Genomic DNA, 12,590 nt, shown 5'->3' with positions numbered 1-12,590 from the left:
CTACAACCTTAGCTGTTTCCTCTAATTTTTCCCTTCCATGATTATCCTCATGGAGTTCATAATGAACTCCCCACTGACTTCGAATGATATACTATTAATTGTCACCCATTAGTCCTTCCAACAATTCACAATTTAAATTGAGGCCCTTTTGTCATGGCCCTCAGTCTACTCCATAAATGGAATCAAATCCACTTCTTGTAGATAAGTCCAAGTAACTTTTTTGTTCCAAAAGAGGTTCTCAATCCTTGGTTGCTTAAAATGTACAATGTTACTCTCCATGGTTATGTCGAAACCAAGCTCAACCACCAAATCTTTAGAGATTTCCAACATACCCATAGCTAAGAGACCCGAGGAACTACAAGAAATGGTAAGAAAATCAATAAAATCAACTTTTTGTCAAGTGAAAGGTAATAGCTATAATATTTAAGGCCATAGTGCTATGGTAACACTTGGTTATATGGGTTTAATAAAAGATCACTCTATATCCCACCTTGCACTTCAAACATGTCCTTGCCATAATTAAGTGTACTTAAAGTACTTATTGAAATGATAGCTCATTTCAAAATCATAATTGTATAACCATATACTAGGGTAGGTGCCAGGTCAACCCTGCCACTCACATGCCATGAATTTGAAAACCCCATCATAACAATAAATGTTTATCTTTTTGCACTAGCAATAAGACCATTCTTAGAAGATCATACTCCATTTCCCAAACCTATCAATTTAAGTATGAGCTTTGTAAAAACATGTTTAAGATTGGACATTGTATATTTTTAATCAATAGCCTTCATTTTGAGTCTTGTGGTGAGTCAGTTGGCATGTATCTCATCTTTGGAGACCAGTAAAATTATTGTGAATACTTCATTGTGTTTGGTACATGCAACTTGATGATTTCAAAGTTAATTTTAAAATAACACAAAAAAAATGTATTGGTTAATTTTTTTGGAAACTTTTAAGTAATTACAAGCCAATAAGAATGTCAAGAAAAGGCTTCATTTACTTTCCAAAAAAAATTAAAATTACCAAAATAGATTTGATTAGGATATTTTAGTGAAGAGGACATGATTATACTGAGAGGGGGCGGGGGGTGATTCAATATAATAATATTTTTTTCAATTGAAACTTTTATCAAAAAAATTAACTTCAAATTCTGAAATAAATAGTTATGCACATGAACACAAGGACATTTAGATTTTACATGGAAATTCAATGCGAGAGAAAATGATGGAGAAAAAATTTCTTTATATATCATATATTCTTCTACAATGATTTGTAGGCTCTAACCTACTAGAGGCTCCAACCCTTTTCTTTATGAGCACTACCTCGCTGGAAGCTCCAACTCCCACACTTTGCAAGCTCTGACCTAGTGGAAGCTCCTACTCCCACTCTTTCCATGGTCCAACCTGCGGGAAGCTCCTACTCCCAAACTTCGCTAGCTCCAACCTACTACACTGAAAATTCTTCTCCACATTTGAAATATTACTTACGCAAATGATGATGGATGCTTTGATCAATCTTTTCTAACTCCTCTTTATACCTCTGCTTATATTCTATATTTCTTGACTTGCATCTACATTTTCTCCTATCAACGTTTACATCTCATTTATATATACACAAATTTATCCTTTATGTCTAACCCAATTTGCATGAGGTTTCTTGTACCTGCACTACAACTTTATCCTCTATTCTCCAATCACAAATATTCTTCTCATTATTATGAGATATCTTCTTTATATTCTTATCTCTCTTCTTCCTTTTTTTTAAAATAATATGTTTACATATTTATATCTTCCTAAATCAAATAGGATGTCTTGTCATGGAAAGAATGTGACTTTTATTTCTCTAAGCACTATTTACTTTATAACCAAATCTTGTGTTAACGACATCTTAATTATTTAGTATCTCAAATCTGATTAAACATAATATTGTAGCGTTATTTTTCCTTAATGTGATAATAAAATTCACTACTCTATGTATGTTGTGCATAGATACGACCACTATTATTTAATCAACTTGATTATTGTATTGACAAAAAACTTTCATCTTATTCCATATATTGATTAATCTCATTTATTTTTACTTCACCCGATATGTGTTACCGCCACTTCTCTTATCCTTGTCGCTTCTCGTATTTGTTTGTCTTTGACCACATTGCTTTATAGAACTTCTTATCACCATTTCTAAATTCTTTAACGGGACTCATATCTAATTTAACAAATCATTTTTGTAAAATATAGTCGCTGCATATATTCTCATCAAACTGTTCGACACCTCTGCATATATACTGCACATACTCATATCTGGAAAATGATTCTAAGCCCCTCGAAAATAATATGAGGGATAGTTATTCCACCATTCATCAATGCTGACATGTTATACAACAGGCTGAATTGTTCGATACTGCTCTAATATGTGTTGTTTTGATCTTTCATGCAGGTGCCAATGGTTGGAATCCATTGTTCATTTGCAGCGTCATGGCTTTTTACCCACGTTCGCATTTGTTAGGTTCTCCTTCTAGTAACAACATGGCTTTTTAACTGGTACGCTTAGATTGTTGCTTTATTTTCATTGTTATTTCTGCCTATAATCGATTACTTTGTCACTGTATTTCAAAAATCAATTTCAAATTATATTTGTCTTGATCAATTTTTAATGGACATGATTGCAGCCTCTATTATTCTTCTATCTTTATTACAGATCAATATATAGTCTTCTATCATTTTCAGAGTTTTCTTTATCTTTTTGTCTCTTTGACATTGATGATGCTTATAAATTTATTCGCACTTGTGAAGTCCTTTCACATCAGTGATAACATTCATCAATCTCCCTGATTGGATTTGACATCAATCATAATACTTCCATCAATCTCCCCCATTGTCATTGATGGCAATACCAAATCTTATGAATCTTGTCCTTGCAATTGTTCTCCCCTTTTGACATCAACGAAAAAGGGATGACTATAAAGCTTCCATCTACACATTTGTCATTAAATGTTCTCCTATGAAAGTTCTTTCGTGCTCCCCCTTAGAAGGATTTTTCAATGTTTCTACATGTTCTCTTTCTACCCTTGCTATATCTTTCTCTTTCAATATTTTCTTTGACATCAATGCAATCAAATTTCTAGCTTCAAGACATCAACAATCTTTCTCTTTTCTCCAAGGGTTTAATGGATATCTAATATGCATCTCCCCCTTCATTTATGCTTATTTTCATGATTAGGACGTGTGTGAACTACAAGTTACACTTGCAATGATTCATTCTTCTTCTTTCTCCAAACTTTAGTCGTCCTTCCCTGTTTATTGATTTTGGCATTATGTCCCTCATCCTCTCTATGTGTTTCTCCAATAACAAGTCTACAATATTTTTCTGTGTGCCCATGGTTATTTTACTAATAACATATAAAGTTCATAAACAAATTATAGCTCATGCTTCTCCATTCATGAGGATTGTTCATTTGTGTCCTGCATTCTTTCACCTTGTGACCAAAAATAGTTTCATGATTATAAATATCCAGAGAAGCTATGTTTATATCCTTTCTTTCTATAATCCTTTCTATGTTCTACTCTTTTAATTTTTTTGAATGGATCTTCCATATTACTTCCTTCTTTGAAAAAGCATTTGAATGCATGCTCTTAATGTTATAATTCTTTAGAATAACTGAGAGGGGGGGTGAATCAGTTATTCAAGGTCCAATGATGTCCAATAAAACTTTTTTTACAAATCCTTAATGGCACATAACTGAAATTATCATGCATGCAATTGAACATTAAACAATCATGAAAAGCAAACATGCATCACACCATAACACTAAGGATTTGATAACCCAGAAACCCTCCAGGAATAAGAAGGTAAAACTGGAGTGGGGATGATACCCACAAAATAACTGCACAATTGATTTCAACTACTTCTGATGGTCTGCCCTGTTAAAGGCTTGCCCTATTAAAGGCTACAACACATTGTTAAATGTGACCTTGTTAAAGGATTTAAGAGCATTCAACTTGGAATGTCACCCTATTGAAGGATTTACATAGAGTTGTTAGGCTCACCCAAGTCCATGGGATTTTTAGTCACCTTCTCAAAAGAATCTTTCATCCCTCTCTAAGGATCTCCTATCCTCCTTCTAAGGATCTCTTTACCCTTCTCTTAAGGATCTCTTTATCCTTCTCTTGAGGACCTCTTTGTCCTTCTCCTAGGGATCTCTTTATCCTTTTCCTGAGGCTTATCCACCTAGTTGTTAAGCTAACCTAGCAATGTAGGGTTTCAATATCTAATACAATGGTAAGAAAGTATTAGAAGGGTTTTGACCTGATACAGATTTGCAACCCTCACTGTGCAAATTTTAGATCACTTCTTCAATTCTCTTCTTCTTTTGGCTTTCCTCCTTTGCAGTGTAGACAGCTTGTTCACCCTTCAAGATTTGTCTCCTTGATTTCTTTCACTCATTATGCTAATGCTCTCTCTAGTCACTCTATCAACTAAGAGTCTTGATGCTTTGTTCTTACTCCTCTTGGCTTCTTCACATGATCACACTTATGACCAATTCCCTCTCTTACATGTGCACTTGATCTCTGACCTGTAACTCCTTATAAAGAAGTTCTGTTCTTGATTTTCTGCTCAAATCTCCCTCTCCAAATTTAGGGTTTCAATAGATTAGGTAGGATACAATGTATCTGTCCCATTTTTTTTTTAATCTAGAAACTTCATGAAAAATCCATTAGCATTCACCAAAAACATTTTACACAGTGTTTTGTGCCACTAGCTCATCATTCTCATCTTCTATCTGGTTCATAAAATTCTAGATAACTACCATGTTGGCTTAGATTTGGCAAATCTTTGATTGTTCAAAATAATGCAACAACTCAACATCATTGATTTACTAATGCTCGGGACCTTCTGTGTTACTCGACTTCTTAATATTATTTACTAGTGTTCGACACCTGTATCTTGCTCGGCACTTGATCTTAACTCAGCACCTATTTCTTACTCGGCACCTGAAGATTGCTTGACACTTGATATTCACTTAGCACCTATTTCTTTCTCAGCACCTGAAGACTTCTCAACACTTGATATTCACTTGGCACACACTAAGTTGAACTAGCTCAGGTTCAACTGGGAATCTATTTGGCACTAACTAGAACTTAGTTAATCCTTCCATCATGTGTCTTAGTGTGTCCATCCTCTGTGTCTTAGAGTATGTCATCAATACACTATTTCATCAATGGCTTAGATGATCCTTGTACTTCATTACAACATCATAACTTCAACCTTTCTCTAGGTACTCTAGTTATATTTTATTGATTGCCACCTCCTTGTCAATCAACCAATTGATAGTATTTGGATCACTAAAGCAATTGTCATTCCTACAAATAGAAAGTTTGACATCAATGACAAAACAATGATTGAAACATTTTTACCAATTCCATTTCTCTTCATTCATGATCTTTTCAATCATTTCCAACACTTAATCATTTGAATTGACTTCATAGCCTACTCTTGTTTTTCTTGTGTATGGTCTTTGATTATCAATGATGTCAAATAGAATTTCTAAGCTCTTTTCAAATTGGATACTATTATTCAATTTGGTGTTACTCTCCTCTAGACCCTGTTGGCGCTCAAATTTGCAGCCCTTATTTTGAGCACTGTTGAGAAATTAAGCCCTATGAAAGATTTTTGATGCCTATGCACCCGACTGCCAGTCTGAAGCCTAAAAGGTGTTTAATGTTTATAACACCCTATATTCAGCCTGTCTAAGTGTTCCATGAAGTTAAATCATCATTCTGAGTCATTTGGCGAAGTCTTGCTTTCAGAAACTGTCAATCTTGCATTTTCACTTAAGTGTCAAACAGTGACAGGAGGTCATGTTTGCAACTAAATATCTTGCACCCAAAATTGCGTCATGACTCACCACTTTGATAATATCTAATGTCCATACCCAAAAACCTATTTTTCAGATTTTATTTTGTTTCGAGTCTGTTTGACTAGGTTTTGAATCCCTCAAAGTTGGCTAGTTATTGTTTTCATGCTGATGCACTTTGCACATAATTCTGGGAAGCCCTGTTTGACATGTTATATTTTTGACCCAGTTGACCAAAATCTTGAAATTCTTTTTGTGTTGCATTGTAAGTGTTAGAGACTTCGTATGTTCCAATTTTTAAGTCTTGATGAATCCGTTTGATTAATTTTCAAATGCGATTCCAAACACAATTTTTATCTTTTTACTAGTGTTAGCATTTGCAAATTGACTAGTACCCCTGTTCGGGATGTTATATCTCCTGATCTATGATTGATAAGATCGAATGGTTTGTTTCCCTGTGTTCTATATTGAAAATACTCCAAGTGTACCAGTTTTCAAATCTTGACGAATCCATTTGCACACTTTTCCAAAGTCATTCCATTCGTAAAAAATGATATTTTACTGATGTCCTCTGCCCTGCAAATCCAAGTAGCCCAATTTGAACGCTCGCCATTTGTGCCCAGTTATTCGTCATGAGCCCAAATTTCAAATCCATATTGTCCTCATGACAAAGAACCAATGCCCCAATTTCTAGATCCCCAAGTGCCCATATGTCCAGTTGTCTAGGCCATTTCCAAATGCACTTTCTAGTTTCCTAACATGTTTATCTGCAGGTGTTTTGAAGTGGTCAAATTTGACAACAAATATCTTTTGACTGGGAATTCGTCATGAGATGAGATTCGGCGAGGTAAAAGTATGCAGAATAGAGAATCAGTGTGCCAACTTTCAGAGCCCTATCAGGTGTTGTGGTCAAATTTTAAGGCCAGTCAACAGACATCCTGGCATTAAATTGGAAAATTACAGAATGATTTTAAATGAGTTTTCAAAATTGTTTTCAGTAGTTGAACTTGTGTCTAATCAATATGAGATGGTTAATGGATTAGCTCTACAGTTCAGTTGTCCGAAAATGATTTTTTTTTTTTAGCTGGACCCACTTTGGGGCCCAGCTAATTTTGACAGGTTATTGCAGAATGATAAGACATTTGAGGCTTTAAAAAGTTTTCTATGAAAAGATTATAATGTTTTCATCAATACAAGTTTTGGGGTGAACTTGTATTTTTCTCAAAGATTAAATGGTTATGAAATCTAATCCCAACAGGATGGAAAAAATAAGAATTTGAAAGCTCCGTAGTCAAGCAAAGATAGTGGGAACACTAGTTTGTGTGGGTGGTGCAATGTTCATGATGTTCTACAGAGGACTTGTTATTCCCGTGCCTTGGTCATCAAATAACTATAATAATTCTTTAAATGCTACTTCATCTCATGATACTAAAACTATTGAAGCTCATGGGGAACTTGTTTCAGACAAAGTTATTTCTACGTAAAAAAATCTAAAAGTGAGGAAACCTAGTCAAAGCAGTTGTGGATTGTTCATGGAGACGACTATGCGATCTCAAATTGAAACGTACAATTCTTGTCACGTACACATCGAAGAATATGCTTTGCTTCTGGGATGTTTCTAGGATACTTCCCAACAATTGATAGCCTTTTTGTGTTTCCTCTTCGTTATTCAATTTCTATGTATCTCAACTCTATTAGCAATTGCAGGCAGATATAGGCAACTCTTGCCAATCTTGCATCCCTGATCAGCATACTATGCCGAGTCCTCTTCATGGAAGAGAAGGATCATCCCCTGATCAGCATTTCCCTATTGATTTTCCAATACCCACCACATCTTCTCCAGCTCTGTCTCATCATGAAAGAGCCGGCAAGATAAAATGTAGAGAATGGCATTTAAAAGAGCCGTCTCATGGCCTAAAAAATTTGCAGTCAAAGTAATCTCCAAACCCATAGCGGATTGGAGGACGACATCAATGGTGGAAGTCAAAGTTTTCATGGGGGAAGAACCTGCATTCAGTAGAACAATGAAAAGAGTCCACACTATAAGAGATGGCAGATCACATAAATGTAAACAAAAGCTCCCCGCGCTAAGAAAACCATGCCTCAGCACACAAAAGATGACGCCCATATTTCTAGCAAATTTTGAGGCTTCACGTCAATTCAAAAGGGACCAAAGGCAATCCGCGGCTGATGGAGAAGCCAATAAAGAATGGAAGAGGCCCAAAATGGGAAACAACAGGGGAGAGCGTTGAATGAACTTCATGCCAAAATGAAGAAATTTAGAAAGAGAAAATGCCATGGGATGAGGAAGTTGCGGCTAATGGTGTCCATAGCACGAAGAGGAAGAAGTCATTCACGTGCAAAGCCGCAGGATACAATGAAAGACACCCACTGAAGGCCCATGCAAAATGCAGAACAATTAACCCCATGTGAAGGAAGAACATACCCGAAAACTGGCAGAAGTAATATCCCATATGCATGTGATATTAAGTTTTAGCATTCTTTATAACCCTAAGGTGTTGATAACATGGTATCTTTAAAGGCTAGTCCTTTCAAAGACAACGTGAAGCTTGTTGGAGGGGCCCGTAGGGTCAAAATAAATAAATTTTGACACTCAACGAACGCCAAGCTCATGCGTATGAGTAGAAGGTAATCTTCAAAGCTTTACGATGCTATGCAAGAAGTTTAGTGTGTATGATCGGAGGGTAAATTTTCAAAGGGTCCCGACGCTACGAATTTGAGGCTCTGCGTAAGGTTGTAAGTCAAAATTTTGAGGGCTCCGGGGATACGCTTGTGAGCGTATAAGCGTAAATGAAGAAATGAAAGGCTCCCAAGCTACAGGAAAAGAGGATTTAAAGGGTGCTCGTATAGATGTAAATCAAATTTTTGAAAGCTTCGAGGTTACGCTTAGGCGTGAGAACGTAAAGGACATCCCTCAACGTATGAACGTGAAACCAAATTCAAAAGGGTCCTGGGGCTACGAGGAATAAATTAAGAAAATTAATTAATATTTAAATATTAATTAATTTAAAATATTTCAAAGGTCTCAGTCAATCAAAGTTCGACACATGGCGATAGCAGATTGAGGAGAGAATAAAGAACTGATTTTCAATTCAAAATTCTAAGAATACAAACGCATAGAATAAAAATTTGAAATATTTTCGAATTTTATATAGTTATCACTATGTAAAATTTTAAATTTTTCATTTTAAATGCAAAGACACAGTTCAGACCTGAGATTTTCAAATTTCCATAAAGGGGGCATTTTTTTATCAAAAACAAGCAGTGCAGCATACCGTTGGAACTGGGAGAATCTAAAGTTTCTAGATGTAGGGTCAGATTATGCACAGGTCTTCATTGGTTCAGTGTGTAAGCAGATTTTCAATTTTCAGAGGCATTCTCAGTGGAATGAGTAGAATTCAGCATGGAGTGTCACAATTAGTTGGGGGATGAATGTTGATGTTTTCTGAAGCTTAAAATAAATTTTGGAGATGTTTTTCCTTTCTTGAGTTCATTTTTAGCAAATTTTTGCCATTCCAAATCAGGAATCAAATCAGTTAATTGTTCAAATCAGATATTTTAGATATTTTTGTGCTGGTAGAGGCCTAATGATTGAAGATTGGATTCATCAGTTGAGGGAAAAGATTTGAAAGTTGTTTTTAACCTGTTGAGAAGGTTTTTCCAGGTTGACAGATGTCAATTGTAGATTCATATCCGGGAATTAACTTCTCCTTTATCTTTCTTGTCTTTCTCTATTGAAGGGTTCCAGTTTTTGCACTGAGAGACCATTCTTCAGCATTTCTTCTTGTATTGAACATCATTTTGAGTTTTATGCAAATAGTTCATGTCTGTTAGGTGATTTATGAAGTATTCTGTACATCTTTCATGTATTTGGTTTCAAGGAAAGAAAATAAAGAGTAGCAATGGTTTCAAATTCAGTCTGAATCTTGTCTCCTATTTGTGGATCTGTAATCTTTTCTAGTTTATGATCAAAGACCATAGATTAGTTTGCATCTCATTTAGTGATGTATGTGATTGAAATACCTTGCATATGGAACAAAGAACCATGTAACCGCTTGGTGTTTATCACAGGGTTTACTAATTTCATGATGGGATATTCTGAGTATGAGATTCATTTTGATGCAGATATCTATTGATAAGGTGAAAGATAGATCAGGTATCTGGATGTAGTAATATGTTTGAGATTTCCAGGAGATGTATGGTTATAATTTATTTAATTGCCCAATAGATAAGGCACTAATCATAGATAGGATCATTAAATTTTGTTGCTCATACCTGGGTCTTGCTGTCATCAATCTATTAAATCATTTTCATTTTATGTTGAAAGGTATTCAAATTATAACCTGCACTTAGCTTTCTAGTTTTCATGAATCATGTCCTTAACTATTTCATGCTTGTGATCTCCTGGTTAAGTATAGAAGAATTAGGGGTTTCATCTACTATCATAGATCCTGATTATGTTTATTACACTGGTTCCATATGTCAGATCTAAAGAGGTTTACCCGCCTAGGTTTTGTAGAGCCTGAAGTGCAGAAGGAGTATAGCCTTATAGTTGGCCCAGGTTCTTGGCAAATTGTGTCCATTATTGGAGATAGTTTCCCATAGACGCATTCTTTCCTTGCATACTTGGTTGTTCAAATTTTGTTAAATCAGGAGCCAACAGACCCTTTCTTAATATTTCAAATTTTTATCTTAATTTGGTACACCCCACTTCATCATTCTCAACTTTTTTGGATTCTACTAGTTTAGTATTTAATTCTTTAATTTGCATATTGTACTTATTGACTTTCTCTTTCAATTTAGTATTCTATTTGTATGCATAGTATAACACTTTCATGACATCTACATCTTCTTCCTCACTAGATGACTCAACATTTTCTTCATCTTCACTACTTGCCTCGTCAACACCTTCATCTTTGCTACAAACCTAATCTGTATCTTCTTCTTCTTCTTCTTCCTTTCTCACTGGTCATAGCCAAAAAGAGTATCTCATCTTTCATTTCATCACTTTGGTTTTCATCAATGTTCTCTTATGATGATTTGCATTCTTTCTTCAAGTAAAACCTCCTTTTGCTTCTATGCAATTTCTTCTTCTAATGATTGTACTTAGCATGCTTCTTTCCTTTTCTCTTTGAGTATTTTTCTTTTTCATTGTCAATAGATTCATTACTATTTAGAAGGAATTTTGATGCATAAATTCCTGGTCTTCCACAATTGAAACCTCTAAATTTTCCTTTGTTCTTTCCATTACTCTTTTCTAGCTTTCTTTTGGAATAAGTATCTAATTCGTTTGATTCTTTATTTGATCTTTCACTTCAATTTTTATTTTTTATTTTATCATTTTTAGATACCTTGAATGCTATCTCCTTCTTTGATTCATTTCCTCCAACTCACATTTCATAAGCAGTAAGGATCCCATGTAATTCATCTTTTGTCAATGTGTCTAAATCCATCCTTTCTTCAATTGCAAAAATGTTAGATTTAAATTTTATAGGTAATGATCTTAAGATCTTTTCTACTACTAGTTGTTCCTTCACATTTGCAATCAAGAAAAGTGGCAACATTCTCATCCTCCTTTATTTTGAGGCTTTCAAATACACTTTGATGGGTTTATAGTTTCACTTTCTTTACATTATTAGGTCCTTCGTCAATAATTTTCAACTTATCTCAAATTTTCTTGGCATATTTATTGTCCATAACTTTTGCAAATTATGATTCGGTAAGATTGCATAGAAGTGCATATTTTTCTTTGGCATTATTTTCACATTTTCGCTTTTTATCTATATACAATGGTGGCTTTTGTAGTTGTGTATAACCATCTAGCATTGATTTCCAAACATCTTATCCAATGGCACTTTGATAGGTTTCTATTTTTATGCTCCTATAAGAATAGTTTGTCCCATCAGACATTGGCATTTTGTTTTGAAGGATTTCACCAATTATGCTCTTTGATCTACCTTCAAGCTATTAGAATTTATAGAAGGAACTAACTCTAATACTGATTGAAGAGAACACCATTATACTTAGGGCGGTGATCAGTATAATAATAATTTTGGCAATTTAACTTTTATCTAGACAATCAAATGCTGAAATAAACAATTATGCACATGAACACAAGGACACAAAGATTTTACATGGAAACCCAATGCGTAAGAATACCGAGAATATATATATATATATATATATATATATATATATATATATATATATATATATATATATATATATATATATATATATATATATATATATATATATATATATATATATATATATATATATATATATATATATATATATATATATATATATATATAGTTCTGTTACAATTATTTGTAGGCTGCAACCTACTAGAGAATCCAACCCCTTTGTTTATGAGTAGCGATGTACTTGAAGCTCCAACTCCCACACTTTGTAGGCTCTGACCTACTCAAAGCTCCAACTCCCACTCTTTGTAGGTTCCCACATACTAGAAGCTCCTACTACCACAATTTTCTAGCTCCAACCTAGTGCACTTTAACTTCTTGTCCACCTTGGCAATATTTCTTACTCAATTGATTATTGACACTTTGATCAATGTTTTTGTACCACTCTTTACACATCAGCTTATACTTAACTTTCTTTACTTGTATCTACATGTTCTCATATCAATATCTACATTTCATTTATATCTACACAATTTTATCCTTTATATCTACCTCAATATGCATGA

The sequence above is a fragment of the Cupressus sempervirens genome, chromosome 11, assembly GCF_028749045.1.
Source record: "Cupressus sempervirens isolate cs-2001-9-10 chromosome 11, ASM2874904v1, whole genome shotgun sequence".
Lineage (NCBI taxonomy): Eukaryota > Viridiplantae > Streptophyta > Pinopsida > Cupressales > Cupressaceae > Cupressus > Cupressus sempervirens.
The sequence above is the reverse complement of the archived record's forward strand: the minus strand, read 5'-3'. Positions refer to the sequence as shown.